At 40.0% G+C, this 27387-nt stretch overlaps 1 protein-coding gene across 11 annotated transcripts in view; it reads right to left on the reverse strand.

The window, feature by feature from the left end:
- ENOX1 (ecto-NOX disulfide-thiol exchanger 1) overlaps positions 1–27387 on the reverse strand; it is a 550829-nt gene that overhangs the window by 336240 nt on the left and 187202 nt on the right. The window contains exon 1 of one of the 11 annotated variants that reach the window (XM_032402959.1): positions 3837–4632. The exons of the other annotated variants lie outside the window; for them this stretch is intronic. The gene's annotated coding sequence lies outside the window, so the exon portion shown is untranslated. Of the gene's footprint in view, positions 1–3836; positions 4633–27387 lie in introns of those variants that run through there. 11 annotated transcript variants of the gene reach the window in all.

The following is a 27387-nucleotide window of genomic DNA, read 5'->3' on the forward strand; positions in this document are numbered from 1 at the left end:
CTACACTTTTTGAAACACTCTGTTTACATGTTTGTCTTAAATGTAACGAATTCCCAAAAGGCTTTTTATCCTTGTCACCTAGGAGAATCCTTAGCACAAAACGGTAAAAATTTATGGAATTAGACTGTTGTTGCCAGGGCGGTTCTTCTCTTGAAGACTGATTGATTGGTATATCAATCAGTCCACTATAATATCAGTCACACTGAATTTTTCTGAAATAACAATGAAATAGTCTCCAGCAAAGCTTCCATCTTTAGCATCTCTATCTTATAAACAGAAATTTGAAAATTCAGTTAAGTGAGAAATGCATTTGTACCTAGTCACTAAAGCCCAAACTTGGACAAGAACAACAAAACATTAACGCTAAAGTATTTTAAAATAATTTATTAGGAAGTGCTAGTCCCTGTATTCAATCCAAAATCTAGTAAAATAATTTTAATTCATCTCTAACTCCATTTATATTTTCAGTTCATACTCTGACTTCACAAAAGCAGAAATTTTGTGTTTCACTGTGAGGAAAGATACCTCCTGTAAAAATAGCCTATGGAATAGCAATGCATGTTATTTTTAACATTACTTAAATTCACCATTACTTAAAATATAACTGCATAAGTAGATTCTAGAGGATACTCCTCTGCATCCTGCAAATGTATACGTGCTCTGAGCCTAATTCTCTTATATGTCTCCTCCTCAGTACCTGATGAAAATGAGTACTGTCTCCCAGTAACCCAGTTCTAACACCTCAGACTTCAGAACCATCCACTTCAAGTGGAACTCTAAGGATCAAGGCCTCAAAGCTGTACTAAATCTCACTTTCAGATCCTCTTGACAAATTCCCAGGAAAGTACTGATACCAAGGCACTAGGGGCAAGGGAAAAGGAAACTAACACTGACTGGGAAAGACACAGTGCTGGACATCTTACGCACATGTGAAGTCCACCATATGCAAGGTTTCATCCAGCACGGTGTCTTCCTCCAGAGCTCATCATTGGCAACCACTGGTCTCATGCTGGAGGGACAATGGGCTGTGCAGGACTCCCACAGGATGGTACAAATAGGTGGAGAACCACATTTGCTGTTCTTTATGTAAGATTTAGGAGCATTTGAAAGAGGACTTTTGCCTACATATCTTTCTTAACTTGTACCTGATTGCAGATGAGGTACATCTAATCCCTAACTGAAATGAGATGCAACTCCAATGCTCAGAACCTCAGTCAACCACCACAGAAACTCTGAGAGTTAAATTATTACTGGCCAGTTTATACATGAGAAAATGGAACCTCAGAGAGGTTGAGTAACTCTCCTATAATTGTGTGCTTTAAAAAATAGAGTTCTCCTCCTTTCAGAGATTCTAAGAGCCATATTCAGGATGCTTGTGCTACCAAAAGAGACACATTTTGTATTGTGTTAAAAAAAAAAAAAGTGTTAATCATTTTGGTGATGAACCTTTAGAGGTATCACAACAGTAATTTAAATCATCATTTTATCCTATTAAGGCAAGGGTCTCAAATCACAAAATATGTCTCAAATTGTTTAAAAGTTTAGATCATAAACAACCCATATTTAGATCAAATCCCTAGTGTAACTATGTTTGTGCCCAGCAACACCTTTCATATACTCTTAATAACCCAAGAGACTTTAGAAAAAAACAACACTTCAGATAACTCTTAAAAAAGACACACAATCCTAAATTTAATTTCACTTGGCTTTTAAAAATAAAATAAAAATTGCAGATGCTATCTCCTCAAGAAATGCTTTTCTCAAATCCTCCTCCAAGCATAACACACCTAACAGAACACAGCTGACATTTGCCCATGGTGAGACCTCAAAATGGACCCATTAAATCAAGTTTGGGGGGAGGGGGCAGTTATTTATCTTCTAAAAATTACACGACACATTTCTGCTCCAGGAAGCTACTGAACTTTTAAAAGCTATAAACCTTCTTTATATACCAAAAATACTTTTTTTTTTATCTTAAAAGGTACATTACAGTTGAGTCAAATTTGGTCAGAAGTTTAATAAGCCGCAACAGTCGATGACTGCATTTGATAACAGGATGGCTGCAAAGCAGAAGAACATTTGGTGTCTGAACACCACTTAGAGTGCACACAGCCCCATAAGAGCCCAATTCCCTGTGAAGCCATCCTAGCCTCCTGTCTCCTTCCAGGGAGGTGCTCACCAGGGCAGGCGGGGATGATCCCAACCCAACTCTGTGTGGGCACCACCTCACACAAGGGAAGACTGTTCTGACTCAATGTGTATGCAGTAGGTTCGGTGTGTTTAGTTTCTCTTCATGAACACTTAAATCTACACCCTCCCCGCAATTGCTTCTTCAGTTTAGAAAACACTGATTTTATCAGGAGCTGGGTTTTGTTCTTCACACCTTTCTCTAGTTGAATGTGTTGCTGCCCTGCTCTGGTCTCTGCCTGATGCCTCGGTGCCTGAAGGGTCTGAACCTCTGCCAGGGGGGAGCAGGGACCTTTAGCGCCGCCACCCCGAGAGATTTCTGACCTCTTACTAACCTTCATTGAGAGGTCTGGCTTAAGAAAGAAAATGCTGAAGTATTTATTGGCAGCCTCAACTTCACCATGGGAGACATTCTCTGATGTCATGCCAGGGGAATGCCAGGGAAGCCACATACTGATTGCTTTTTAAATTCCTAGAAGCAACAGAAAAGGGCTCCCCTCTCTGCTCTTGAAGGTAAACAGCACATCATCATAGATTTATTAACCAAAAGGCTTTTAGCTAAAAAATGAAGGCTTTTTTACTGGATTCTCAGCACTTTTCTCCTTCCTCTTTCACTCCAGGTGTTATTTCCTCCCTTTTACGTTCTCATTTACGCAGCATTTTAGGGCCAGGGGTGACCCTGAAGTTTAGAGAATTCAATTTGTGTGGATGTACTTTCTCCTCCCTTTGTTTCTCCCCGCATCTCTCCACGCTGCAGCTTGCTTCCCCTCCCCTCTGTAACTGTTCTCCCTCCTCCCATGTGCTCTGAGATTGCTTTGTCCACAGGGGAGGTGGAGGTAGGATCATGGCCACTGCTGGATATGAACGGTAGAACCAAGAAAAGCCCGACACCAGGGTCTAGCCAGTGTCATGAAGGTCCAGGATCAATGCACCAAAAAGATCTACCTGACCTCATAGTCCTTCACCTGTATTAAAACATAAAGGTAAGACTAGGCACTCAGTTTTCCGTTAACAAATGAAGAAATTATTGTTTATCCAATAACATATATGAAGAAGATCATTTTCCATTAAAATGGAAACACATCTGTAGGAGCATTAAGGGAGGGCCTTCATTGGTCACTGACACCTTATTGTGAATTAGTTTAATCATAGTACTTCTTTTCTAATTTAGCCAGCCATAATAAGAAAAAAAAATGGGAGTTTATAAGGACACTGAGGAAGAGAAGCTGATGTTGGAGCCTGGGATATTTTGTAGGTAGGCAGGTGGAGGGGTGAAAGTGGGGGTCGAGAGGTCCGAAAACAAAATGGGAACTCTGTGCAGTCACAGGTAACCTCAGGATTGCATTAAAGGACACCAGTGCATTGAGGACACTACGGGCACCTGAAGACAAGTAAGAAGGGACCCTGGGAGGTAGGAAAGACATATAAAAATGAAAGATGGAAACAAAATTGTACATAAATATTACTATTGAGCTTAGGATCATATGGTTGCAGTTACAACATCTATATATTGAATTGGGGAAGCTTTCATTGAGCAGTCTATGAAGAAGTCATGGCAAAAGTTAGTAGTGAATGTAGGACTACCACCATTCCACACTATTTTAATTTTCCAAAAAAAAAAAAACACCCAAAAAAAAAAAAAACGCTACCCCATAAGATGGGCTGGACTTGACACTTGGCTGCCCTGATGACAAGGTCTGAAGAGAAAGTCCACATTTCACTGGGGTCAAAGTACTTATTGATTCCTTAAAACTGGCTCATGTAAATATATCTGCCTCCTTCCTTTTTGATGTCATTTGTAGGATTCAATTTTGCTTTGGTTTCTGGTTTTACAAATTGCTGGTTCCTGCAGATAATGACAAGTAGAGGGATTAAAGGAAGTACCAGATAATGAACAAACAAAAAGCATGGCATAAATCAGGCACACAGTGATATTTACTTAAGGCAGATATATTGAAGTATTGGTTTGTTGTTGTTGCTGTTTCCATTCGAGGCCCAGAATACTGTGGGAAAGCACAAAGCATCTTTCTAAGAGCGTCAATGCTACTTGGAGAGAATATAGATAATTATAAGTGGGTCCTGGATAATGAGACATTCTTTGTTATTTCCAAAGAGATTTCATAATCTCTGGAATTCCAAAGGGATTTTTCATCCTTTCCAAAATGTATATGGAATGACAAAGGCAGGTGTACATGAGGATCCAGTTACACATCTAATCAGAAGGAACAACACACATCAAAACAGGAAGCAACATTACTGACTAAACAGCAGTCTTGGTGGCGATACTATTTCTGCCTACATTTACCTCAAAAGAAATCCTTCGCTGGCCTTTATGTAATTACAAATGATTTTTAAAAAAAGGAGTTACATCAAAAAATTGTTAGAACAAAATAATTCTGTAAAGTCACAGGATACAAATACAACATACAAACAAGGTTAGTTGCATTTCTACATACTAACAACAAATTATCTGAAAAAGAAATAAACAATCTTATTTATAGAAATAAATTTAACCGAGGATGTAAAAAATTGAAAATTGTAAGACATTGATGAAAGAAATGGAAGAAAACACAAATAAATGAAAAGAAATCCCATGTTCACTGATGGGAAGATGTAATATTGTAAAGGTATCAATACTACTCAAAGTGATCTACAGATTTAACACAATCCCTATCAAAATCTCAATGGTATTTTTTTGTGGAAATGGAAAACTTCACTTTAAAATTCATAGAGAATCTTGGGGCGCCTGGGTGGCTCAGTCATTAAGCGTCTGCCTTCGGCTCAGGTCATGATCCCAGGGTCCTGGGATCGAGCCCCGCATCGGGCTCCCTGCTCGGCGGGAAGCCTGCTTCTCCCTCTCCCACTCCCCCTGCTTGTGTTCCCTCTCTCGCTGTCTCTCTCTCTGTCAAATAAATAAATAAAATCTTTAAAAAAAAAATAAAATAAAATAAATAAAATTCATAGAGAATCTCAAGGAACTTTGAGTAGTCAAAACAGTTGAAAAAGAACAAAGTTAGAGGTCCCACACTCCCTGATTTCAAAATGGATTATTAAGCTACAGTAATCAAAATAGTATGGTACTGGCACAAAGACAGACATATAGACTAATGGAATAGAAATAGAGAGCCCAGAAATAAACCCTGCATACACAGTCAAATGATTTTCAACAAGGGTACATAGACCACACAATGGGGAAAAGATGGTCTCTTCAACAAATGGTGCTGGAAAACTGGTTATCCACAGGCAAAAGAATGAGACTGGACACGTATGTTACACACTCACAGAAATAAACTCAAAATAGAGACTTAAATGTAAGACCTAAAACTATAAGGGGCGCCTGGGTGGCTCAGATGGTTAAGCGTCTGCCTTCGGCTCGGGTCGTGATCCCGGAGTCCTGGGATCAAGTCCCGCATTGGGCTCCCTGCTCCTTGGGAGCCTGCTTCTCCCTCTGCCTCTCTCTCTCTCTCTGTCTCTCATGAATAAATAAATAAAATCTTTAAAAAAAAAAAAAAAGACCTAAAACTATAAAACTACTTGATGAACACACAAAGTGCAAAGCTCCTTGACACTGTTCTTAGCAACAATTTTTTGGACAAGCAACAAAAGCAAAAATCAACATCAGACTACAAAGATTCTGCATAGCAAAAGAAACAATCAGCAAAATGAAAAAGCAACCTCTATATTAAAAAAAAAAGCAACCAACAGAATGGGACACAATATTTATAAACCATCTATCTGATAAAATATCCATAATATATAAGGAACTCACATAACTCAATAGCAAAAATAAGATCTGATTTTAAAATGGGCAGAGGACTTGAATAGACATTTTCATACAAATGGCCAACAGGCACATGAAAAGGGGCTTGAACTCACTGATCATTGGGGAAATGCAAATCAAAACCACAATAAAATATCACCTCACACTTGTTAGAATTGCTATTACCAAAAAGAGAAGAGAAAAGTGTTGGCAAAGATGTGGAGAAAAGGGAACCCTGGAGAACTGTTGGTGGGAATGTAAATTGGTACAGCCACAAGGAAAAGAGTATGGAGGTTCCTCAAGAAATTCAAAATAGAGGGGCGCCTGAGTGGCTCAGTTGGTTAAGTGTTTGCCTTCAGCTCAGGTCATGGTCCTGGAGTCCCGGGATTCAGCCCCTCATCGGGGTCCCTGCTCAGTGGGGAGGGTGCTTTTCCCTCTGCCCCTCACCCTGCTCATGCTCTCTCTCTCAAATAAATTTTTAAAAATCTTTAAAAAAAAAGAAATTCAAAATAGAACTACCATATGATCCAGCAATCCCACTTATGGGTATTTATCTGAAGGAAATGTAATTACTATCTCAAAGAGCTATCTGCACTCCCATGTTCCTGCAGCATTATTCACAATAACCCAGACAGGGAAACAACCTAAATGTCCATCAATAAATAAACAGATAAAGAAAATGTGATATATATAAAAATATGTATATTATATATTAATATAAAAATGTAATATATTATTTATAAATATATAAAGTAGAATGTTATTCAGTCATAATGTAGAATGAAATTCTGCCTTTTGTGACAACATGGATAGACCCTGAGGGCATTATGCTAAGTGAAATAAGTCAGATAGAGAAAAACAAATACTGTATGTTCTCATTTAAACATAGAATCTAAAAAGGCTGAACTCATAGAAACAAAGAGTGGAATGGTGGTTGCTGGGGGCTGGGAGTGAGGGAATGGGGAGATGCTGGTCAAAGGGTACAAACTTCCAGCTATAAGATGAGTAAGTTCTGGGGATCTAATGTACAACATGGTGATTATAATTAGCAACACTATATTAAATACTTGAAAGGTACTGAGAGTAGATCTTAAATGTTATCACTACATAAAAAATTGGTAATGATGTGAGGGGATGGAATATTAAATAATCTATTGTGGTTAGTACTTCAAAATATATATGCATATCATATAATCATGTTGTATACCTTATATTTACATATGTTATATGTCAATAATATCTCAATAAAGCCGGGGAAGGAAGAAAAAAAAAAGAGTCCTATCTCTATCATGTTTTATAACTCACGAAGTAATTGGATATTCATTATCTCCTTTGATTCTTATATATATATAAAAGTATAAATAAAACTATAAATATATAGTTCTGGAATAAAATTATAAATATATAGTTTTGAATCTATAGTTCCAAAATGAGGAAACTGATGCCTAAAACAACTGTGTTACCACTACAAGGATAGGCAATGACTTGTTACAAAACCAGGAACCAAACTTGGTCTTCTGACTCCCAGCCCAATACACTTTCTGTTATACCAGCAATGTTTTTCTTATTTTCAAAACCGGGATAACTATACCTTGAATGATGATTAAGACTTCTAAGATATTTGGAAAATGTAAAATAGCTTTATGTATAACAAAACGATACTCACATTATGTTATTTTTCTACCCAAGAGCTCAAGTGTTAAATGATGTTTTCCTATCCATAGGTGTCTTGAGATACTAAATTCTAAAAAAATGAATCTAAAATAAACCTGAAACCCACTAATACCCCAAAGCTTTCCTAAGTAAAAAGAAGTTAGGATCAAGGAGAGAAGCCATAGAGGAAAAGTGCTATTATTCCAACATCACCCTAACTGTGTCCCAATAATCACACAAAAGACAACTGCTACTAGTAGTATATGGGTCCTCAACCACTGGTGTTCTCAACACTTGCCTCTTTGCATTGTACTTACCTTTGCTAATCTCACAGTTCTATACAATACTTCTCTACATTATATATAGTACTCTATTTATACATGTTGACTTTACTAATTAGTCTATAAATACTTGACTTTTACCCACTGCTTTGGTAAGTGAGATAATTGCAGAGGAAAGGCCAAAGCATTTATGGTCAATCAGATGACGAGAAAAGGAGTATGGTCTTTCAGCTAAGTTAAGTGTAAAACATTATGTGGCAAGGCAGAAGCTATTAGCAAGATCAATATTTCTTCTAGTACCTTAATAAATCATTATATCAAAGCTCTGACACAGGATGGAGAAAATCTCAGTCTACCTACATGGAAGCTTCCTAAATGGAAAATAAAATTCCATTTAAATTACAAAGACTTAATTGGTATACAAAGGAAATTACAAGTTACAAAACCAGTCTCCAAATTCTGGATGTGTTAAGACTTTTTGAATCATTAGTGCAGGAAGAAAGGAAGAAAGACAAAGAACATTGCTACTCTCTGGGCTGCACATTTATAATTTGCAACTGGTAAATATGTATGAATCTGTTCTACTGCAGCTCGGGATGACATACTGCTTTACAGAGATAGCACAGAGCAGAGAAATCAAAGTAGAGGAAGGTTCAGCAGTTATAACCCACCTCCTCCCACATTTAACAGTTTTCAATCTTCCCAAATCTCTCCTTACTTAAAATACTCTCCTTTGGGGATGGTTTCCTAAAATGAAAAGTACTTTGATGCCAATGGACGTTCAAAGCATAGCAAAAAGCATCCCGTGGTGAGCTCTAACTGTATCACGAGGCATAAATAATAGTATTTTTTCCCTAAACTCTTTAACATCTCCCATTCTCTTTGATGATACTTCCAGGAAGACAAGCAAGCAATTAAAAAAAGTTACTAGACTTAGTTGTCCAATTGTTTTAATTCTAGAACTCATTATTTTTCTTTTCTAATATGTTGCAAAAGATAAAAGAAATGTTTTGCAATGATCAATAACAGAGAACATGATGCTTTCCCTTAAGGACACTATATTGCCTTATTTATAGAGATGATAAGTCAAAATAGACACTATTTTAACTCCGCTACAACTTTTACTTATGTTTAATTTAAAATATATTTTTTTCTTATAAGTTCATATTACTTTACTGTAACTCTTTCAACCCTCATAGTAAGTTAAAGCTGAGAACTAAGAGGTCACATCAGGAAATTTGTTTATAAAGGTCACAGCTAGCAAACTGGCAACAAAAGAAGGCAAGTCTCCCTAACATCTTTAAATATTTATTCATGATTGATTGACTCTTTCATTCAACAAACACCAGACACTTAAATATCAGACAATGGTTTGATGATAATTATATCAAAGAAAGTTACCAGAAGGTTCTATCCTCAAAGAGCTTGACGATCGAAGTGGATATATAAGGTACACAGCACTTAAAAAGTTAGATGGCACTAGAAGCTTTAAATTTTAATACAAAATAAGATGATTGTCATTAGCACTGTATATAATTATGTGCCAAGGAAAGGTTACACTTAAGATCTGAAGAAGTCTCTACTGGCAGGAGTTTTCAGGGAAGAGACTAGATGAAGGGTGATGGGACATGGGCAAGACAGGATTTGAGTAGGTGAAAAAGAAAATGACAAATATTCCAATTAGTAGGAAAAACAACAACAAGGAGGTGACAGCACACAGCCTGACATGAAAGCAAGAGACAGCTCCCACTGCAGATCAGTGGTGGGTAAGGGAGAGAAGTCCCACCTCAACAATCAGGAAGGACAGTGGCAGGATTGCATGAAGCTCAAGGTGGGAAAGTTTTTACTGAAGGTGGGAGATGAAATGGACAGTCAGGAGAATGTTCACACCATCTCCAAGCCCGGGAGCATTTGGGATGTAGGAATTGTAGAGGAAGAATATCTTTTACATACGAGGCATGGATGTAAGAGGCACATTCTGTTCATGGCCAGAAGATGATAGGGATAGATAGAATCTATAAAGAAGTCTTTGGCTTTCAGGAAATCTGCTTTCTATAGAAAATAGGTTCCAGAAGACCTAGGAGTAAGCCACAATTTCAGGGAAGGGGCATTGGGAAGATGGTCCTGGTAGAAGAAACTCCCTGACAGAAACAGAAATGAGTGTATGAGAGAGGACCACCTGTCCGGGAGGGCTTCCAGGTCCTGAGGGGCAAAGATGGTGGAGACAAAGAGCCTGTGGTTTTGACCGAGCTTCTGGTTCTGAATGGAATCTGGTGCCATGCAGGTTCAGGAGCTTCACTCCATGCTAGAAGCTTCTAGCAGCTTAAGAAGTTGGGCTGAAAGTGGAAGATTCATTTTGTGGCTCAACAAAGAAAAAAACAGGAATGATGAGAAACAAAGTATGGGAAATTTGTTGGTCAGAAAGTCACAGCTGATGGGGTCTATACAACAAGCTAGAACTGAAAATCTTCCACACTCACACTTATCTCCTGCCTGGGGAAGTTTAAGCAAATCTAGGCCTAGTATCCCACTGTGGTAAACCACCATGAAGAGAGGAACTGGAGGACATCCCATCCATGAGAACTGCACTGTGAGCCCATGTTACCTGGAAGGGCTGCCTCTGTGGTACATTCTGAGAGCTGGGGAACCAACATGGTGCTGAGCTGTCAAGAAGGCAGCATCTGCCAATGTGGGCACATCTGGGCAGAACAAGAGACAGCTGCCCCTTCTCCATAAGCACCTCTCTGACCACTGTCAGTTTTTCAGTAGAAAGGCCGTCAGCTGTGGTGTTGATGACAGGGCTTGACTGGTTGGAAGAATTCTGCAGTCTCCAGTGTGAACTATGCCGCTGGGTGTCCTTGTTCAAGCGGCAGTTAATTTGAAAACAATTAGCTGGCTGCCCACCTCCTCTGAGGTGTAGCAAGGCTGGGTGGGCTATTGGGCTGGACTAAGATTCCAGCACAACACTGAAGGAGCCAGAATGTTTCCAGGACTGGTCCAGGTTTGGGTTGGCATCAAGGGAAGTCTGGCATTTCCATCACGGATCACAACAAATTAGTCACTGATTTGTCTTAGTTGCTCTGCCAAGTTTTCATTTATTTATATTTGCCTCTACGATATGGAGATACTTCTACCTTTCAACACTAAACAGATCAGACAATTTTTCATTATTACTCATTCTTTTTCTTTTCTCCCACTCTTCCAGGTAAAGGGTAAAATGGATCATTATGGCAAATTATAGATAGGAAATCAACAATAGAGACAAAAATGAAAGAGAAGTAGATTTTTATAAGAAAGCTATTGAACTTGTTTTTAAAAATATTTTCATGTGGCAGACTTCCTTTTATCAGCTGGTCAATATGGTGTTTGGGAGTGAGAGATCTTTCTGATAAAGAGTATTTCTTTTCTGCCACTTGAAGGTCTACTTCTAACCTCAAACCAGACTCACTCTGTCTCCTTAAAGAGGGCAAAAGCAACATGAGAAAACACATCTCCTTTTTCAGTCTCCCTATTCTGTGACCCTCTTTTCTCTGCAAACCATTTGGCTTCCACAACAAAAAAGGTGCCACAAGCAGGGAAAAAATATGTTCCTAGGGACTTTCTCAGTTCATTGCACCACTCACTCAGCTAAATCTGGCAAACTCACACACATCTGGCCTACTGGCGAGTCTCAATAGAATTCAGCTGTGCCTGCACAAGGACACGGGGACAACATTTAGTCAGACACACCCTCTGGCTTGCTAATTCCTCAACTATGCTGGAGGGTCACAGGCCACAAAATAGCCCCTCCAAACACATGCACCCTTACTTGGCATTTTGATAGTTGGGTTTTTTTTTTCTTCTCTCATTTTCAGTGTTTAATTCTCTTCTTTTAAAACCGCTTTCAGGGCGCCTGGGTGGCTCAGTCGTTAAGCGTCTGCCTTCGGCTCAGGTCATGATCCCAGGGTCCTGGGATCGAGCCCCACATCAGGCTCCCTGCTCCTCAGGGAAGCCTGCTTCTCCCTCTCCTACTCCCTCTGCTTGTGTTCCCTCTCTCGCTGTGTCTCTGTCAAATAAATAAATAAAATCTTTTAATAAAATAAAATAAAACCACTTTTGTCTTTTGGCTCTTTATAAGCAGCACTGGAGTCCAGTATTCTGTGCACAATCTTACTTTCTGCACAACATGGAAGAGAGTACAGGATTCAAGGGGACTTTGAATCTATGGACCACAAACCCACTGCCGATTCTGCAGACTTAGGCCTTGCTGTCTCTCAGGCAACTGAGATGACTTCTTTTTATATATGTATATATTTTTTTATTTATTTGTCAGAGAGAGAGAGAGAGGCAGGCAGAGGGAGAAGCAGACTTCTGGCTGAGCAAGAAGCCCAATGTGGGACTCGATCCCAGGACCCCAGGATCATGACCTGAGCTGAAGGCAGATGCTTATCCCAAATCATACATTTCCAAAACTATGAAAAGGAGTACAAGGATCATAACTGCAGAGAATGTGTGGAATTTCCTCCTTCATGTCAGTTGTCAAAGGTAATACAGCAGAAAAGGAACCACCCAGAACAGTGGTGACAGTCATGGAGGAAGACAGCAAAAGGCATGGTGTTTATAATTTATAACAAAGAAAACTTTAATCTCTAACAGGAATTACAACATGCCAGGAGCATGGACCACAAGGAAAGTTATCTAAATTTTCAGGCTAACTCACTTTTTAGAAATGCCAAAACATATTCTCCTTTGGTAAAGGGCTTTAGATATACTCTAACTAGGGCTTTTCTCTAAAAGTAATATAAGAGTAAAGCAAAAGTTTCAATGAGCTCAAAAGACTAAGCAAGAAATGAAGGCTTGCCTTTCACCACAGTCCCACTTTCTAGAGCTAAGAACCATAAACAGTTTAATCTACAGCCCATGCACATAAAAGCATGCATATCTGCATATTTATACATGTGCATGTTCGCTGGTACATGCTTAAACTATAAGAAACATGCTATCTTATTTAAATGCGCTCAACTATATATATAAAACTCCAGAAGCATAGTTCCATATCATTTGCACAGACTGACTTGCTTTTTTATTTATTTATTTTAAAGATTTTATTATTTATTTATTTATTTGTCAGAGAGACAGAGAGAGAGCATGTGCGCACAAGCAGGGGGAGCGACAGGCAGAGGGAGAAGCAGGCTCCCCGCTGAGCAAGGAGTCCAATGCAGGACTTGATCCCAGGACCCTGGGATCATGACCTGAGCCAAAGGCAGATGCTTAACCAATTGAGCCACTCAGGCGTCTCTTGACTTGCTTTTTTAAATGGCTAAATGCATCCTATTGAACAGGTCACTATAGTACCTATATCGCTATTGGTGTATTTTTAGGCTACTTCCAACTTTTAAATGTTACAAAAGAAGATGCAGTATGTTTTCCTATAGTGACAGCTACATATCTTGTATAGACAGGACTAAAACTCCTCCAAAATATATTTGGCCAGCTACACTCTTTCCAGCAGTGTTAAAGCTCCTTGCTATCACTGGAGAGTACCAGCTGCTTAAATTGTTTTAAACTGGCAAGTGAAAAATACTATCTTATCTTTTTTTCTTTCATCATTAATGAGGCCATGTTTCTGAGAAGCCACTGTATTGTTCTTTGAACTGACCATTCTTTACTTATTTTCTTCTACTAGGTTGCTACTGTTAATTGATTAAATGAGCCACGTGTTTAGCAAGGAAATTAGCCCATCATGTATCATATGTATTGCAAATACTTTTTCTAATTTTTCATTCATCTGTTTTTTTTGCTTTTGCATTGGGGTGGGGGACAGTCTTCTAGAAAAGATGACATTTTTAAACAATACATCCATCAGTAACTATAAGACATAGATAGCATGATGCCAACCATGACCTGCTCTGCTCGGGTATCACGCTTATCTTAGGTACCAAGGTCACCAGGACTAACTGGTGGAGACCTCCCTCAAGTTTCACACAGTCACAGAGCCACTTATAAAGTATTTATTCTCACCTGGAAGCCTCTTGCCTTATTCTCAATTGGGATCTTGACCCAAAAGTACCTGCTCCTTTTATCCAGAAGTCACTCAGAAGGCAGTAAACAAAATTTCTTTACTCTTTTGTTTCCCCTTTTCCCTTACTAACAATTCTAGGAGGAGTAGAGGAGAATATAAAGTGTGCAACCAAAAGAAAGATCTAGAAAATTGTTATCTCACTGATGAAAGAATTCGGCTAATTCCTAGGATTCCTTTTGCATGTTCACAGTGATTGCCCCAGACCTTATGTTTTGGGGGTTTTCATCCTACTCCTTATCATAATCACTAATGTACATTTATTGAGAATGTCCTCTGTGTAGGGCCCTGACAGGACTCACCCCTAGCACACAGAGAACGTCAGGGCATAAGCCCAGCCGACAACGAGATCATCCGTACTTGTACAGATGGGGAGCCAGCTGCAAGGTGCAAATCCTGACACCACCCCCCTCCCAGCCCTCCTCAAGCTCAATCGTTGAATTACCCAGAGCCAGTTAACCTCTCAGGGCTCAGAGTCCTCATCCATAAGATGCAGACAGGTATAGTGTGTCAGAATAATTACAGCAGCTACATTACAGGACTGCTGTAGAGTGAAAGGAATCACTCAGTAGAGCAGTGCCTGGCACATGGCCAGGTTTAAATAAATATGGCACCCAAATAATAATTAATACAGAAAGCAACATAAGTGAGAGTGTGAGAAAGTCCAATAAGCCTTACTTCCATACTATGGGACTGCAGAAAAGGGAGCCCCGAAGGAGCAGTCAAGAGATGCCGCTAGGTAAAGTCAGGACGTGAGCAGGATGGCCTAGGATGAGCAAAGACAACTGTGTGCTCCACAGGTGGGGAAGGGACGAGAGCCTACTACATTACTGCGGCAACAATGGACACGCTCGTGAGTACAACAGAGGGCTGCGTCTGGACAGAGGGAGGAAATAACTTTCAAACCATAGATTGCCAAGGACTTAAACATCAAGCAGCTCTCAAACATCTCAACTCTGTTTGTTTAATTAAGAAAATGTTTACTTGTTCTTTGCTCTCAATTAATAAACTGCATCAGCTGGTATCACAGAAGTAGAGCTGATCCCTAACTTGAGAAAGGAGAGTTGTGATCCAAAAGTTTATCTCTAAGGCAGACATTTGGAAAAGAGAACACCTGCCCCACAGAAACCCTGTTGTAGAGGATGGAGAACTTTCCAGGCTGGTGCCTGCAATCCCGGACCAAGAACGCTGCTAAGGCAGAGTTGGAACACTATCATCCCGCTCATTCATTCGTTCCTTCCTCTGTTCATTCCACATCTGATGAACACCTACCACCAGTGCCTCGTTGTCCTAAGAGAGGGCAACAGTCGTGAGCCAGGAGAAGCAAGGTGTCTACTCTCATGAGGCTTGTATTTCAGGGTGGGGAAGGGGGGCGGCAAGGAACACAGAGCATAAAAATGAACAAAGAGGTGAATGAAATTACTTCACAGCATGAAAAGTGCTATGAAGAATGTAGAAACAAGTATTGTCAAGGGGCGGAAGACCACTCCATGTGGAAGGAAGTGACATGGATGTGATATTTGAATGATGAGACAGAAGACAAGTGGCAGTAAGTTCCAGGCACAGTGGACAGTGAGCACAAGGCCGTGGGGGCTGGGAAAAGCTTGGGGCGTTCACAGAACAAAATGGCGGCCAGTGAGGCTAGAGCAGAGGGAGGATGAGGAAAATGCCAGGGGCAATGCTTCCTAAACAAGAAGGAATTCTGAATTCCAGCTTTGGACAGCAAACACACACCTCCTCCTTCCTTCTGCCGACTGCAGTTTTTGTTGGCAGGGCCGGCCAGAGGTTGGGCAGCTCCTCAGCTGTTGACAGAAAATGCATGAGGTTGGGGACCTCAGAAGCTCCCATGGTGTAAGGCCACGGGGTCCAAAGAGCATGGTGGGAAGAGAGTGAAAGGCTTGGGTGAGCCAAGGCTAACAAGGTGGGTAGCAGCTCCAGTACCCACAAAGACACACTCCGGGGAGTGAGGGTAAGGGGACCTCCATCCCTCTCCAGCAGAATTTTAGCATATCTTGTTTAGTTAGGGGAAAGATTTCTGCCTTTTGCTTACCTATTTTGTCTGTGAACTTCCAAATTAGCACGTTGGACAAAATTGGGAATAGTGGAGATTCCAAAGCTGAGCTATATGCCAACCCAGACTAGGGGAACGAAGACAATTGCTGGTTTACCACCACCCTTTTAAGATTTATAAGACAAAAAACAACAAACAAACAAACCACGCCATCCTAGTAAATGTCCCTTAGGATCACTCTGAAAAGCAAAACAAAATCACTGATGGATGGAAAAGGAGTCTCACCTATTATGACAATTTTTCCAGAGGTTTTTCTATTTTATTTGTTGTCCTTTTATTTTTTATTTTTTTTTTAAGATTTTATTTATTTCTTTGAGAGAGAGAGAATGAGAGATAGAGAGCACAAGAGGGAAGAGGGTCAGAGGGAGAAGCAGACTCCCTGCTGAGCAGGGAGCCCGATGCAGAACTCAATCCCAGGACTCCAGGATCATGACCTGAGCCAAAGGCAGTCGCTTAACCAACTGAGCCACCCAGGCGCCCTGTCCTCACTTTTAAATGCTTAATCTTTATAATCACCATGCATATTATAGTATCAAAGTAACTTGTGACTGATGATAATTAAGAATAGGAAATTTCAGAAATGCTTGTTTTCCTAAGCCAAGTTTCAACTAAACGTTTTTGCTACTAAAATTATGCTTTCTTATACAAATGTTGAATATAACTAAGTTGCTCTGGAGATATTAAGGTTTACATTTTTTCTCACTTCTTATTTTTTAGCTTGGATTAATATGCCAGTTTGTATTTGACACTAGATTTCTTTTTTTTTTTTTTTTTTTTAAATGTTTTATTTATTCATGAGAGTCAGAGAGAGAGATAGAGAGAGGCAGCGGCAGAGGGAGAAGCAGGCTCCCCGCTGAGCAGGGAGCCCGATGCGGGACTCGATCCCAAGACCCTGGGATCGTGACCTGAGCTGAAGGCAGAGGCTTAACCATCTGAGCCACCCAGGCGCCCCGACACTAGATTTCTTTATTCTTAGAATAATGAGACCACATTTCTCTCTATGAGGTCATACTGTTTTCTTGAAATGGATGAGTATTCCACAGTCATAAGGGGTAAAAACTCAGTGAACCTAGCCACAACCATCAGTGCGTAGGTCAAAGAATTTTATACTTACTATATCACATGAATTCTATTCTACTACTATTTCTAAGGAAGATGAACACCCGTGGTGAATAAATGTATTTAATTTCTGGGTTTAGAATATACAAATTGTTATTCTCAATGGCAACAGCATATCTATCTTCTGCTAGAATGTGAATTTTTTGAGGGGCGCCTGGGTGGCTCAGTTGGTTAAGCATCTGCCTTTGGCTCGGGTCATGATCCCAGGGTCCTGGGATCCAGCCTCATGTCCTTCTGGCTCCCTGCTCAGCAGGGACCCTGCATCTCCCTCTCCCTCTGCCTCTCCTCTGCTCGAGCTCTCTCTTTCATCTCTCTCTCTCTCAAATTAATAAATAAAATCTTTAAAAAAAAGAATGTTATTTCCTGTTAAAGTCCTTTTATCTGCAGCAAAACAGAAGGAATATTGGTTATTTGAGGAATAAAGTATTATTTCTGAAAGACAAAGAGCTAAGACTAGAAGCTAAGAACTCTAAGAACTTAGTATTATCTGGACTGGCATCATTTGACAGTAGAAAAATTATAAGACATTGTGTCCACTCTCAGAAGAGTAGAGATCTTTCAAAAGCTTAATAGCTTACTGAACTGTATTTGTATTCTAAATCAAATGAATTTAAATGTTCATATGTGTGAAAATGATTTTCAAATTATAAAGTACTGTAAATGTAAGGGCATGCCATTATTATTACTGGAGTTGTTTTATTATGCCAACTATTATGACAAAAGTCCTATCATTATCTTTTCAGTGCTCAGGCCCAGAGCATCTTAAATAAGAATGAGTGGAACAGTTTACCCTCCTGAAATTAGAGATAGCCAATGGAAAATGTTATCCCATCCAATAAATCAATCTGTGTCTTCCTAATCTGAACAAAGTATCTTACAGTCAATTTCTGATTGGTCTTTCCATGAACTTTTTAAAACTCACCAGAACAGATGGAAAGAAGAATACAACTAACACTTGATAGTGTGATGAGCGGCCTGAAAGCCTGGAGTAAAAACCACATCATAACCAAATCCTTATCAGGAAGGTCAGTATCAGGGCATATTCCTTACGCTTAACGCTTTGGAGTCATCAAAGTAACACATCTGAATACAACATCAGCATCAAAATTCACTTGTCATCTTTCTACCTCTATTATTGTTTTAAAAATCATGCCATCTTCAGTCCAGAGTTCTATCACTTTTATCTAACCTTTAGATAATAGTTTTAAATGTTTATATGCTTCAAAATGGACACAATTATATCCATTAAATTAAAAAAAGATTAAAGTTGACTAAAATAATAAACATAATTCCTAGAGTTAATTTTACCCCTGTCTAGACATGGCCCAATGATTAATTCATTTTTGTATGGAAAAGGAGAATCATAAATGTCCCTAATTTAGAGGAGAGAAACTGAGGTATAGAGGGATAACTACCTTGCAGAGGAGGATTTAGTACTTAATCTACATGTCTACTCTGTTCCCTTCCCACATTCAGAGCTGCAAGGAAGAGAAACAGAATTTATAAAGTAAGATTTGTAAATCATGATAACATGAGTCAGGGTACAATTATGTAACTTTAAACATCATTGAATTTAACAAGATAGAAACCCAGAGCTTGATATTTATTGAATTACTTACATGCCTTTTCCTGGTTTCTTGTTTACAATAAATTTTATGGGAGGATATTTCAGTTTGTGACTTCTAGCCAGTCCATTCTCTAATGAGACTACAGCTTGTTTGGATTTTAAAGCTTTCTGACATTTAAAAGTGTTTACTTTGGGTCTCTAAAAGCCACAGAAAAGGCTTCTCTACTATAAAAATGTTGATCTGCTGCACTTTCAAAACATAATATGAAAAACCCCGAGGTGATAGATCTTTCTTTGTGATAGAATAACACTTTTTTCAAACCTTTGACAATTGGCACTATTATAAAATTGAGTTAAATCGGATAGTATATGGCTACAGCCACAATGTTTTGATCAAAACTGTCAGGTAAAGGCTTTGCCTCCAAAGGTTAATCCAGAAGCCATTTCCTCCTTCCCTGACCTGCACGAAGCCTTCTGAAACAGCTTGCATGTAGCACACGGCCTGTGGAGAATGACATGCGTGAAGAACACCCAATATATGAATTTCAGTTTCGGCTTTTAACAACAGAGAGTTGTCCTCAGCAAACATGTCAGGGTGCCTTTGGAAGAAAGTCAGAGACTCCTCTGGCCATTTCAGTCACCAAGAAAGAGAAAAATCATATTTTAACCAAACCAACGTCAGCATGATAACCTCCTCCCGGAAACATTTTGTTAGATCTGCCCATTCTACCTAAGCTTCTAAGGGTGAAGTCCAATCACAAGCTGGGAGAAGAGACAGCAGCACAAATAAGAAAGAAGCAAGCTCCTAAAATAATGCACCCGGCTCCCAATCTAGCCTTAGCCACTCTTTCACCCAGAGCAAGTCCTAAAACTTGTGTTTTTTCTGGGCCTGCCAAAATTCAAGTTCCTTCATTAATCTGTTGATTTCAGTCCATTAGTATAATTATTATTTTCATCACTGCAATCATTAAGTTTTTAAAACTCATTGTATTGATGAGACTAGACAGAGGAAGGCAAACAGACTTCATTTTGAAAGCCAATTTTGATCTATTAGCAGTGAGTGGCTGGCTGAACTAAGAAGAATTCTGAGGCTGGTATGATGGGAAAGTGCAATCTAATGATTTCATGCTATCCATTATGGATACAGGTCTGTCAAATCCCCAGGACTTACAGCACATGTAGGTAATCAATAAATGTTTAGTGAAACAATGATTTTATGCAATGTGGCTGAGGTCTCTTTGTCAGAGAAGCTTAAAACACACACACACACAGACACGTAACAGACAGTAAATAGCTGTATGCCCTTAGGTATAAATGTATTCCTTCATTTATTCATCCACTCATTTAACCTTTCATCTGAAATACTTCAATAGTTCCTTAAGGAGTCTTCCTGTCTACACCGTCACCCCTTTCTAAGCCACACTGCTATTAGAATGACCTTTTTCTATAATACTATTAGATCATGCTTGCCTTTCTCATCCCTGGCTCTTCATTCTCACTGGGCTCTCTTATGAAGTATGCCACCCAAGCATATAAAAACCAGCCATAGCAGACAGATAAATAAATTGGGTGGATGGATGGATGGCTGACAGGGAGGGGGAGATGGAGAGATAGACAGACCCCAGATATTCAACCAGGACACCTTCATTAGTCAATTTACCAATTACTCCCTGTTTTCTGTTTTCCTGAATCCCCTTGCCTTTGGCTCACAGATCTTCTTAAAAGCTCTGATTTCATTATAATCCATGCGCTTGGGTAAAAGACACTCCCAGAAAACCAAAAAAAAAAAAAGAAGAGTTCCCTGGCATTTCCGCATGGAGAGGCATATTGAAACAATGCCTCTTCCTTTATGAAAATCTCTTACATGCGGTATAAAGGACAAGCTCCTTAGCAGTGCACAAACCATCCTTCTCCATCTGGCCTTCGGTGCTCTGGCTGGGCTTCATCTGCAGCCAGTCCTCATTCCCTAAGAGTGAGCCCCTCATAGCCCCCTGACCGCATCATGATGTTTCTAGTTCCAGGTCTTTTTACAGGTTGTTTTTGTTTATTCGTCTGCTGGACAAACTCCAGCTTGGTTCCAAAAACCCAGTTCACAAATTACCCCCACACCACACCCTGGAAAAAGCTAGTCATCCCCTTCTTTAGGTTAGCTCTGTACCTCTCCCATAAATATTTCATCATTGTACCAGTCACGTGCTCTGTTAATGAGTTTAAATTAAGATCTGAGAGCTGGTCAAGAGCAGGAACTTTGCCTTAATTTGTCTCTGTTCTCTTGGCACCCAATGCAGTTTAGGACACAATGAATATAACGGAGGATATCTTCAAGGTTTTCAGTTTAGGAGGAAAAGGAAACAGTTAATAACATTCACTGAGAAATAGAAAACAGAAGCAGATTGTCTTATGAGATGTAATTTGTTTCATGTGCAGATGTTTGTAAATTTTGAAGCCCCAGTAAGATGTGCTCCAGAAGAAACAAGAAGAAAGTCAGGAAGTCTGGGCCCAGAGCTGGAGAAAGGGGTGGGAACTGAAGGCAGTGGAAGTCCTGGATGGATAAGGAGGACCTAAGAAAAGACAAAGAAAAGAGGTAAGGAAAGAACCCTGCAGGAATGCTCTAGAAAATAAGATACCGAAGAAACTAGAGGCCGCTGAAGGAAGCCAAAGGCTGGAAAATTTAAGTAAGAAAGGGTTATGTTAGTGTCTTGTAATGATGGAGGGGGATGAAAACCAAACACAGATGGTGGATTGGACAACCGAGAGGAGAGAGTACAGGGAGAAGTGAGACATCACAGAAAGCAATTTCAATGGAGGAAAAGGACCAGGAAAAACCAGACTGCAGTTGGTCAGAATGAATGAGTGTCTTTCATCCGGACTCATTACAGGAAGCTGCCAGTGGCCTCCTGGGTGGGGAGCAGAGGGAAAGGGAATGGAGAGGCCTGGAGAGAAGTAATTAGCAAATGAGCAAAGCAGGAAGGATTTTACTTTTCCCACTGCAACGTGTTTCATATTTTATATTTTGGGCAAGATGTCCTTAAGAAAATGGTTCCGAAGTTCCTACTGGGGATGAATGCTTATCCTCCTCCCCCCACCCCCATTCCTTGTGTTTCCATAGAAGGGAGAGAACATCAACTTCACAAGAAGATATCATCTCTGCCTTCCCACTCACTTCTTCCTGGGAAGGAGTCATTTATCTGATTTTTTAGTTTGGGAAAAGGGAGTGAGGTTGTCCAGCTCATCACCCTCTTCCCTTAAATTAATAGGAGGCACAGGTCCTTCTATTTCATTATGTTTTCAATAGCCTGCCATGGCAGAGGGGGGCAGAGGCTGTCTAGCTCTGCCTGTACTTGAAGGGTCAGTTTGTATCAGAGGGGCTGTATTAAGAAGTCCGTGTGGTCTCAGACTAAGCCATACTCTCCAGTTCAGCAATACTGGTAATAAACCTATGGTGTGAGCTCCATTCATCTGCCTCCAGCGTTTGCTTCTCAACTAGATCTGAACTCAAGGGGGAGAATCCACACCGTAAAACTACAAAGGAGAATATTAAAGAAGAGATACAGAAATACAAGGGCTTCAATTCGTTGTTTGAGATTTGAAGGGGTGGAAGTGGATAATCTCTAAAGTACCTTCCAGCAACCTCTACACTGTGCTTGCCCATGTGCGTATCAGACAAGTAAGAGGAACCATGAGTCAGAAACGTCTCAGAAGCAAAAGGGAGTATTTCAAGTAGAAGCAGGTGGTCAACAGTGTAACAGCAGTAAAGTCTCTTGGGACGAAGACAATTTAAGAGACCATAGGGTACCTTATCAAGAGCCTTCTCTGAGACAGGAAGAGATCAATACAATGAAGATGTATATGCATAAATAAAATAAATAAATTGTATTTATATAAATAAAACATATATGCACCGATAGACATACAGACACTGATACAGACAAACAAAAAATTAAAAAAAAAAAAACAGAATCAAGCTGGAGAAAATTCCAATTCCACCAGCTGGAAGTCTATGCTTATATAAGCTTCTTCCTCAACTAGATGATAAGACTTTGTACCTTTGCCCCTAAATTTTCCCAGAGAAAAAATAAAGTAGCCACAAAATGCTTAAAAGCAAATGCTAAAAACTGTTTGGCTCCAAGAACAGAACAGCTTTTAAGCAAGCTGAAGACAGTAGAATATTATTTTGCTCTCTTGTCCCATGGAAGCTCTGAGACCTTTCCAGTTGCAGCGCTCCATATACCAGCGCCTGAGGGGAGGAGGGTCTCCAGGCTCTGAGCTCGAGGAAAACAATGATGATCCTGGGCAGGTCATCGCACTCCTGGCTTAAGGACTAATGGATTTTATCTGATTCATCAGTGAGCACCTTAGGGAACAGAGTAGAGAAAGCAGTTTTGGGGGTTTTTTTTGGGGGGGGTGGTTGTTGTTTTGGTTTTTTTTCCCCCGCTGCTGCTGTAAACAGAAATCTCACTCAGGCTTGTCCTGAATTCTTGCACAGGAAATCTCTGCTCACCTGCCTTTTGAGACACAGGTCTCCAGCAGGCACTCTCCAGAGGCAGAAGTAAGATGTGTTCCATGCGGTGCAATCAGTTGCTATGTGTTCCATTGTGGCAACCGGGATTCACAAGGGCAAAGCTGATCCACCGCAGCTTTCAGCTATAATCCCCCTGGAATCTGGCCCTACTGTTAGAGGGATAATTATCTGGTTATCCCTGAGGCCAGTTCTTGCAGTTTTCACAGAAAAATCACCTCTTGCATAAGACATGAAATTTAAAATCATCCCTTCACAGATATCACTGAGTCACTCCATTACCTTTGGGATTGATATAAATTATACATTCTTTGATTCTCTTTAAAATTTTAGAGGCACATGGGGACAGAGAAGGATCTCATTGGTACTAAAAAATATAAGGCACTCCAGAAAGAAACAATAACTCGTGTGGTATTAACTGCTACTACAGCTCCAAAGGCCCCCTGGTTGGTCAAGGAAATCACAGAAAGCATGAAAAACTAACAGCAGGCTTGCATGCTAATGACTGCTGGTGACAAGGACTCACTGAATGTCACTGCTCCATGTCCTCATGCTGCTCATTTTTCTTATCTCAGTGACTTCTCCTTTCACAAGACTGTTGTACCCCTATGAATTAGCGTCCTTCTGGGTGTCTGCAACCAAGAAGGCACTCAGGAACGTCTGTGTCTGAACCCCATGCACTCTTAACGCCTTTCCCTTCCCCCCAATTCCACTCCTTAATATTGAGAGAATTATTTGTACCATGGAAATGGTGTTGTATGAATCCCCTGCAGCTAGTTGGGTTTTTACCTCTAGATGCTGCCAAGGCTTGCTATCATACATGTATTCATATTTCAAAGAGGGCGTGACATTTTCATAATTAGCATGAATAAAATGCAATGGCTGTCACTGCAAGAATAAAGAAATTCGTGTGTTCTCATGCTCTGCTGCTACGACGACCTATTTCACACCAGCATCTGTTCCCTACTGATGGACTATTCCAGATGCAAGCTCCCAACACAGCCCTGCAAGTATGTTACCCACACAGACATGGCTACGGATGTTTCTTTCCACGGTCCACATTCAATATTAACCTCACTTTGTCCCATTATTATTCCATTAAAGGAACATTCCTTAAAGATTCAAACCCACAGTATACCATTTGCCTCAGACGTCTGATAACTTTAAGACAGATAAAGAACGGTATCCAAAAAAAAAAAAAAATCAGTCTTGCCACAGAAGTTACTTAAATTGCTTGGTCCTTACAGCTGCTGATGAGAGTCTGAGGAGTTCTCTGACTTATGGGAGAAGTGAGACAAACTTCAGTATCCTGCTTTAAAGGCTTTCCTGAAGCAAAATGCACGAGCAATATTAATTTTTCAAGCTAAAAATTAGAGGTATTTGAAAACTATTGTTCCCCCAAACAGGAAAGAAAATTGCTGTTGAGAGACTAAAATGTGTACCCACTGTCACCAAAACATATGCCAATTCTACACAAAATGCCTTTAAGCCCTTGACCTAATGAAGTTAGTGACAGGATATGGATGACTAGAACAGAAAACGAAACTCAGGAAGAATTTTGTTCATGAACTGCCATATTTCTCCTGTCTTTTAACCAATTTTCCCCCTCAAAATTAGAACATGGACTGCAAATCTTCACGGCTAATGCTGCATATGACAGGTGAGGTGCTATTTAAAATGTAATGTTATATGTGTCAATCTGGTAGGGAAAAACAAGAGCCCATGTGAAGGACTTTCCAGATAGGTAGTGGTCTAAAAAGGTTATAAAGATGCCAGTCAAGACAGCGAACCACAAAACAGCTTTCCCCATCCAATTAGAAAACATGCAATATTGTCACCAAGTTCTGCAAATGCAAGAATCCTTTCAGCCTGAGCACTTGCTAGCATATTCCCACTCTATTAACTTGACCTCCAGTGTACAATACATCATCACTTTCTACTAAAATTAATGCTTTGGGTTAAAATCAGTGCTTAGAAGACATTAATGAAAATGATTTAATGGGTACATCATGCATGCTATTTCCCAAGTTTCTAATCTTTTTAATTCACTGTAAACCAAAATCATGAGAGGTGGAAGGACACTCAAGAGTTGTAACACTTCCACTGTTGACTAAAACATACACTTTGGTTTTCAACTTTAATCCCAGCCAAGGAATCTGTGCTAGCTAAACACTGTCATGCTTGAGTTCTCAGCAAAGAGAAACCACTGGTTTCCTACAAACATACTTTATCATAGTAGGGGACTTTCTCCCTCATGAATCACTGCATAGATATTTACACAGATGCACGACAGAGACACAGGGTGTGGAAAATCCAGGTTATTCAAGATAATTCCATAATGACTGGCCACCATGTTGAGAAACTTAACTGCATTATGCATACACCTACTTGATGCTCTAGAAACTAGATACCATATTGAAATAGGATAGAAAGGGAAATGGGCCAGTTAAAGCTGTATGTTCTTTCTCCTTCCCTCATGGAAATTTCTGCAGAGTAGGGTCTGAAAATAGAGACAAGACTGAAAGTTTGCCAAACTTAGACTGTTTTCATAAAACAAACAAGTGTATCACAGGTAACTGCACTACTGCTGTGTTCTCCCCCTCTCCCCCCTCCGACCCTGCCTCTCCAAAAATAGAAAAATACATCAGCTCCTCTCTGGATAGATGCAAGTGACACAGAAGACTTCAGTAGGCGATATTCAGTCCTCATCTTCCAATCATCTGAAATCAGCTTTATTCAACTATTCCTAAGAAATGCCTCTGCCTTCCTGTTGAACCATCAATCTTGAAACTCTTCTCGAGAGGCTCATGTTACAGGGTGTGTTTACACTGTGGTTACTAGCAAGTAACCAGCAGCTCAAAACTGCAGGACTAGGATATCAGAAGAATAAAACACAGGTTCCTCAGGAACTTAGCCTAGTGCTACCCATGGTTCTCTTCACCCAAAGAGATGTCTGCCTAGGCATTTGGAATTTTGTGCCAGTTTCCTCATCTGTAAAATCAACCCACAGAGGTGGCATGACAGTCTGCTATGGTTACAAGGCATGAGGAGTTACACCTTGATTGAATCCAGAGGGTAATGGCCTGGGCAGGGGAGACTTAAGAAAGCACATTCTAGGGGTGCCAGGGTGGCTCAGTCGGTTAAGCATCTGACTCATGATTTCGGCTCAGGTCCTGATTTCACAGGTCTTGAGATCGAGCCCCACATCAGGCTCTGCACCCAGCAGGGAGTCTGCTTGGTATCCTCCATCTCGCCCTCTGCCCCTCCCCCCATTCTCACACACTCACTCTCTCTCTCAATTAAATCTTTTTTTTTTTAAAGAAAGCACATCCTAGAAATATATTGTAATATGTAAGTTTCTAAAGACTACAAAGAAAAAAATGGAATAATTTACAGTCCACTGAAGTATATTGACCTTGTGGTCTAATGGGAAACTTGTGAGAGAAGATAATGGAACACAAAATATTTTCTTCAATTTGAAAGACAAGTCAGAGAAAAAATGTTAAGAAGAAGAAAACTTGATCTTAAAAGCAGTCAGGGTAATTCTCTAAGAATTGCATATCTAATCCCAACATTTCTCTACTTAGGCTGGCCCCAAATCCTTAACATGAACTGTTGTCACAGGATAATAGAAGCTATTTAGGGTTTTAAACTGGGAGAGGAGGGAAGCATATAATCTCTCCTTCTGCTTGTAAGACCCAATCCACTTGTCATTCAGGTTACTGCTTTCTCTAGGAAACATCCCCACACCTCACCGTGAGATCAGGGGCCTACGGTATATCTTATAGGACTCTGTACTTGGTCTTCATATATATCACACTTGTCATTATTTTTCAGTGTCTCTCTAGCCCCCCAGTGATCTGTGCTGTCCAATTTGGTAGACACTGGCCACATGTGGCTACTGAGCACTTGAAATATGGCTAATCCAAACTGAGATGTGCTTCTGTGTGAAACACATATCATATTTGGAAGACTTACTATGGATTTCTCCAGGAGGAGTGTAGCCCTGCTGAAACCTTGATTTCAGCCCAGTATTCCAACCTTAGTACTATAAGAGAATAAATGTAGGGTGTTTGAAGCCACTAAGTTAGTGGTCATTGTTACGGCAGTAATAATAAACAAATACATGTAGCTACTAGAAGGTTTACATATGTGGATCCCATATTATTTCT

The sequence above is a fragment of the Phoca vitulina genome, unplaced genomic scaffold (assembly GCF_004348235.1).
Source record: "Phoca vitulina isolate PV1807 unplaced genomic scaffold, GSC_HSeal_1.0 scaffold5, whole genome shotgun sequence".
NCBI lineage: Eukaryota > Metazoa > Chordata > Mammalia > Carnivora > Phocidae > Phoca > Phoca vitulina.